This window comes from Nicotiana attenuata, chromosome 12 (genome assembly GCF_001879085.1).
Source record: "Nicotiana attenuata strain UT chromosome 12, NIATTr2, whole genome shotgun sequence".
NCBI lineage: Eukaryota > Viridiplantae > Streptophyta > Magnoliopsida > Solanales > Solanaceae > Nicotiana > Nicotiana attenuata.
This window is the reverse complement of record NC_032000.1, coordinates 9,503,530-9,510,696: the sequence shown is the minus strand read 5'-3', so window position 1 is coordinate 9,510,696 and position 7,167 is coordinate 9,503,530.

Here is a 7,167-nt window from a genome sequence, read left to right as displayed (position 1 = left end):
AGTCAATGTCCTGGTACTACTAAGGCAAACAAGAAAATAAAGGCTGCTTCATCTATCCCTGTAGAGACTCCTCCTACAAGAGGAAGAGCTATAACGAGTCAGAAGAAGCAAAGTGAGGCTGAACTGGAAAAGGCCTTAGAAGAAAGTAAGAAGAAAGCTGCTGCTAAGGGAAAGAAGAAGGTGGTTGAGCCTGTTGAGGCAGTTGAAATTGGTGAGATGGACCTGGTTCTTCAGGATGAAGAGGAGATAGAAGAAATAGAGGTTGTGACTCCAAAGGCAAAGAAAGTCAAGTCTTCCACAAAGAAATCGGTTTCAAAAACAAAGTCTGCCGAGACATCTACTTTGGCTAAAAGAACCAGGTCAGCATTGAAATCAAGAAAAGTGAAAATAGTGGATGAAGAAGAATGGAGTGGAGAAGAAGTAGAAGAATCTGATGCTGAGAATGACAAGATGGTTAAGTTTGGGAAGAGAACCATCTTGAATGGTGGACTCCTCAGGGACTTAAAGGAGGAATGAATGTTAATGCTGCTGGAAAAGTTACAATTGCAAGGTTAGAAGGACATGGTCTTTCAGATGGATGGAAAGCTGGCCAGAACAGAGATTGTGAAGTTCATCGAAAATTGTGAGATAAAAGATGGTAGGGTCACCAGTGTGTCAAAGGGGGTGACAGTGAGTTTTGATGATAAAGAACTGGGAGAGATCTTAGGTGTACCTGCTGAAGGGTACAATGATTATAAGAAGCACAAATGCCCAAGTCTAGAGAATCTCCCTACTGCCCTTGCCATTACTAGGAAGTTTGGTGACAATGAAGAGGAGCTTGAGCCTAAGGCTATTTTCAAAAGTGAGATGAAGCTACCCTGCAAAGTGCTGTTCGAATTTGTTAACAAAGTTGCTTCCTATGCAGGAAAGGAGGCACATTGCCAACCCCTTAATTTTATTCTCACAGCTGTACTTGCACACTTCAAGGTACCTATCAAGAAATGGGAAGTTGGTACACGCAAGGATCATTTTAGGGCAAACACATTAACTGCTTGTGACTATGAAGTCCAAACCACTCCCAAAGAATTTGGTTCATCCAAAAAAGGTACCTGTGAACAGCAAAGTGCGAACTCTGGTGCAAGAAAGTGGGGCTAAGGATGCTGAAATTGAAAGGCTGAAGAAGAGGTTGGCAGAAGTGGAGACTACAAGAGATGCTCTCAAAGCTGAGCTGGCAATGGAGAAGGAGAAGAATGATGACATTCTTCAGGATATGCTGAAACTGCTTCAAGCCAAGAACCAAGAACCTGGTCCTTCCCGCCCTAAGCCTCCTAGCCTAGTCAGACCAACTAGTGACCCGGATGGGATTTTTTTTTGTTTCTTTGTAGGATCTTATCAATCAATGAAATTCACCGGTTTTGCTCTAATTGTTTGTTGATATTTCTTAGATGGCTAATATCCTTAGATTTATAAAGAGAAAATTGAATCCTGATTGCATTTAAAGTAGCCTTAGTGGCCATGAGTAATTTCTATTAGAATATGGTTTAGATAATTGTGCAACTTTTCGATGATGCCAAAAGGGGGAATTAGGTTTGTGCTTTCACTTTGGAATGTGATGTTTATAACCTAAGAAACCCGGTCCTTGAAGTTGTCGCAACAGTTAAAGGTTGGTTGCCACAACGGGATTAGAGGTAATCCTTAGGTTTACAAAGAGTTTTTGTAAATGCTGTTTTGGCTCAGTGATTTAATGAAGTGTTGGAGAAAATCCTACTGAGTAGTAGGTCGTAGATTTTTTTTTTCACCTTTTGAGCCGGGTGTTTTTCACGTAAACATACTTGTGTTCTTTATTTTCTGCATTTATTATTTCCGCAATAGTAGTATAAGGAACACATAGAAGAACCATGTCCTTCTATAATCTTGTGTGGCATTGAAGTATAAAACATCAATTGGTATCAAAGCAGGTTATCCTTGAAGAGGCTTACACCGTAGGAGAAGATCAACATGAGTGCACTGAAAAATAGGATGAGAGATCACATTATAGGAGAGGACTATGAGATATGGGATATTGTCACTGATGGTCCATTGGCTACATTGAAAAGAAATGCTGAAGGAGTAGATGTTCCAATAACAAGAGCTGATTGCGCTGCTAAGGACTTGAGGAGGTGGGAGAAGAATGCTAAAGCCGAAAAATGGCTTGTTTGTGGTCTTGGCCCAGATGAGTATAGCAGAATCCAAGCTATACTGCTAAGCAAATATGGGACACACTGCAAGTTGCTCATGAAGGAACACCTCAAGTGAAGAGATCTAGAGGAACTCAAATGTACTCTCAATATGAGAGTTTTGCTATGCAGGAAGAAGGAACATGTTCAACCCAAGAAAAGCAACGACAAAGGATCAACAAAATCTATGGTCGCTGCTTGGACAGATAGCTCAGATGAAAGCTCAGATGAGGATGATGTTGATGAACGAGCACTTATGGCTATTGGAGAATCTGATGAAGAAACTGAGGTAAGTGTTTCTCATCTAAAAGACAAGATTAAATTTGTGTATAAGGAAATGTTATTTGAGTTGCTCCTAGAGCTAATTGATGAATATGAGGATGTAAACAATGAAAAGGAACAACTGTCAAAAGAATTTGTAGTTTTAAAAGCTAAGGGCAAAAACCTGGAACATAGGGCTAGTGAAACTGAAAGTGAAAATACTGTGTTGATGAACCAGGTTCATGAACTTGACACCACTGTCCTAGATTTAGATTTGAAAATCTAAAATTGAAATTAGGAACAGGTAAAAAGATAGCCGATCACACACAACTTACTTTAGAAGAAAATGTAGGAAAAATGAAAGATGAGTTGTACAAAAGAGATGATCAGATAAGACTCCTAAAGGAGGATCTAAGCAAGGTTAAGAATGAGCTAGTCAGAACCTATAAATGGAACCGGTCCTCCGATGCACTTTCATGGCTATAGGAACACCATAGTAGCAACAAAAGAGGACTTGGCTTTAGGAACCCTGCACCTAAGTGGGATCCCAAAAGCAAGTACCTCACACTTCTAGAGAACAAAATTTGCACACACTGTGGTAAAACTGGTCACTATAAAAGTGGATGCACTGCAAAGAACAGGCAAGTCAAAGAACAAAGAATTTGTTCAAGGGAAAAATAGGCAGCCAAGTTGGGCTAAAAAGAATCTGATTCATCCTTTTGCCTATAGAAACAGACCTAAGCTAGTTTGGGTTCCTAAGACTAACCCTTGATTTCCGTTTACAGGTCCAACTGAAGGGGAGCAGCCAAATATAGTACATAGATAGCGGTTGCTCAAAGCATATGACAAGAAGCAAGAACCATTTTCTTTTACTTGAGGACCTTAAAGAAGGTAATGTTTCTTTTGGAAATGGGAAGAAAGGTGAGATAATTGGGGTTGGCAAGGTAGGTAAGACTGACTGTTACTCTATTGAGAATGTCTACCTGATTAATGGACTAAAGTATAGTCTAAAAAGTGTATTACACTTGTGTGATAGAGGTAACATGGTTGCATTCATCTCTACAAAATGCTTTGTGATTGATCATATCACCGACAAGATAGTTTTGTAGGGAAAAAGAGTGAACAACTTATATATTGTGGATCTGCCCACACTTTCAGATAATGAACTCACTTATTTAAGTGTGTTGGATAATGATCCCCTCCTTTGGCACGAAAGACTTGGAAATGCCAGTCCAAGTCAACCCAACAAAATAGTCTCCAAGGACTTGGTGATAGGACTGCCTAACTTTAAGTTCAAGGAAGATAAAGTTTGTGAGGCCTGTGCAAGGGGGAAACAGGTAAGATCGTCTTTCAAAATCAAGAAAATGGTAAGCACCACCAGATCGATGGAACTGGTCCATATGGATCTTTCTGGACCAATGAGAACATTGAACAGAGGTGGTAAGAGATATGATACGGTGCTGGTTGATGATTACTCTAGGTTTACTTGGACAGTGTTTCTAACATCTAAAGATGAAACATTTGACATGTTCACTTCTTTTGTTAGAAAAACTCAAAAACAACTAGGTAGTCAACTTGTTTCAATTTGGTTTGATCAAGGTACTGAATTTGCAAATATGCTAAATTTGCTGAATTTTGTGATGAGCATGGCATAGATCATTATTTTTCTTCTCGTAGGACTCCTTAACAAAATGGAGTAGTTGATAGAAAGAATAGGACATTGAAAGAAATGGCTAGGACTATGCTTCTTTCAAGTAAATTGCCCCATAGTTTCTGGGAAGAAGCTATGAACATTGATGTTACATCATTAATAGGTGCATGACTAGACTTCTTGTTGAGAAGAATCCCTATGAGTTACTTAAAGGGAGAAAGCCAAATATATCCCATCTTAGGGCATTTGGATGCAAGTGCTTTATGCATAACAATGGTAAAGACTCCCAAGGTAAGTTTGATCCGAGAAGTGATGAAAGAGTGTTTTTGGGATATTCTTCACATAGTAAAGCTTATAAGATCTATAACAAAATAACTATGTGTGTAGAAGAAAGTGTACATTTGGTTTTTGATGAAACTAGCATTCTTTCTAAGAGGTAGGAACATGAAGATGAAGCAATTGGGCTGGTAAGAAAGTCAAATGAAACCACAACCTAGACTGAAGCTGCACTAGAGGAAGGAACAAGTGATGGAACAGGTTCTTCTATCCAGGACAACCTGACATGGGGAACTGAAGAAAGAAGAACTGATCCTTAAACCTTGAGGGAACCTGTCCATGAACCTATTCCTCAACAAAAAAACATTGAAGGAATATCTGGGGTAAACTAGCTGGTTGAAACCTTACAAGTACTAAAGTTCTCATCCCATTGAGAACATAATTACTGATCCAACCTCTAGAATCAAAACCAAATCTTCTTTGAAAAATCTTTGTGCTTTTAATCCTTTTCTATCTCTTATTGAACCTAAAAATCTTGTTGAGGCTTTGCAGGATGCAGACTAGGTGAATGTAATGCAAGATGAACTTAACCAATTTGAGAGAAGTCAAGTTTGGCATCTGGTAAAAAGACTCAAGGACAGATTAGTAATTGGTACAAAATGAGTCTTCAAAAACAAACTTGATGAAGATGGAACATTTACAAGGAACAAGACAAGACTGGTGGTTCAAGCATATAGTCAAGAGGAGGGCATTAACTATGATGAGACCTTTGCTCTAGTTGCAAGATAGGAAGCAATTATACTCCTTATAACCGTTGATGCTTACATGGAGTTCACTCTCCATCAGATGGATGTCAAGAGTGCCTTCCTCAATGGCTATCTAAAGGAAGAAGTGTTTGTCAAGCAACCTCCGGGCTTTGAAAGCAAGGAATAACCTGATCATGTGTACAAGCTTGACAAAGCATTTTATGGGCTCAAGCAGGCTCCTAGAGCATGGTATGAAAGACTATCAAAATTCTTGCTTGAGCATGACTATAAGAGAGGTAAAATTGACAATACTTTACTCTTGAAAGAAAAAAGTAAAGATCTCTTGGTAGTACAGATATATATATTGATGAAATAATCTTTGGAGAAACTACTAACAAGCTAAGTAAAGAATTTGCTAAACTAATGGGAAGTGAAAATTTGAAATGAGTATGATGGATGAGCTTAATTTCTTTTTAGGCTTAAATATTAAACAAAACTCAAATGGAACCTTGATCCATCAACAGAAGTATGTGAAAGAGTTGCTTAAAAGGTTTATAATAGATGATTCCAAAGAAATTGAAAATCCTATAGCAACAACCACAAAGTTGGATGTAGATGAACTTGGTTCATCTGTTGATCAAAAGTTGTGTAGAGGAATGATTGGTTCTTTTATAAATCTCACTGCTAGCAGACCTGACATTGTTTTCAGTGTAGGTCTTTGTGCTCGATTTCCGGAAAATCCAAAGGAGTTTCACTTGAGTGATGTCAAGAGGATCTTGAGATACCTAAAAGGCACCACCGACCTTTGTCTATGGTATCCAAAAGGTAGAAATTTTAACTTAGTGGGATATGTTGATGCTGATTGTACAGGTTTTCTTGTGGATAGAAGGAGCACCTCGGGTATGGCACACTTTCTTGGCTCATAGCTTGTGTCTTAGGCCACCAAAAATCAAAATTCTGTGGCCTTATCTACTGCTGAAGCTGAGTATGTCGCTGCTGCCCCATGTTGTGCTCAATTGTTGTGGGTAAAACAACAATTACTGGATTTTGGAATTGATTTAGGTTGTATCCCTATATTGTGTAATAACACTAGTGCAATTAGTATGACCAAGAACCCGCTTCAGTACAAGAGAACTAAGCACATAGATGTTATGCAACATTTCTTGAGGGACAACTATGAGAAGGGTTTGTATTACTAACAAGCAAATAGCTAATATCTTCACAAAAGCTCTAAGTAGGGATCACTTTGAAAGGAACGGGTTAGAATTAGGGATGATTAAGATTACCTATAAGGAACCAGGTCTGACTGAAAAATTTGTTAGAAAAAAGTTGTCAATTTTTGTACGTACTTAGATTAGATTTTGCTCAACCTCATACTTTCATCAGGAAATGCACCAGCTGCTAAGAGGTAGTTTAGCTGGGCCTTGAGGCTTTCAACATCACCAGTGACACGTGTAAATGCAGCATCCTTTCGCCTCATTTCTTCCTCCCTCCGCCTCTCCTCTTCCTCCCTTCGCTTTGCCTCCTCCTCCTGTGCAGCCCTTTCCTGTGCATACAACTCAGTGATCTCTACTATTCTTCTATTCAATAGCTCAAACTCATCCTGATTAATCGAGGACCTTGAGGAAGAAGAGCCACCAGATCCAAAAGACCGACGACTAGAACTAAACTCTGATCCAAGGCCGTAAACTCTTCCCTTATGTACGCCACCAGCCGCCTTAATCGACAAGTCCATATAATTCTCCTGGGATGGTTGGATTGGCTTCCCTTGATCATCAGTTGGTTGGCTTTGAATGAACTCCTCCAAGGATTGTTTGAAAGTATTCTGTAAAAAAGTTACAACTATTATATGTTGGCCCAAGTTCAGATGAAGTTTTGAAGATTGACAAATGAACTCAGTCATGGACGAGGTTCATCATGTGAGACACAGTGGTTATCTACTTATACATGTGAGATGCACGTGAAGAAGATAAGTCTCAAGGATCAAGCAACAATATCTTCTGAATTGATCGAAAAGGTTGCATAAAGGATGAGGAGA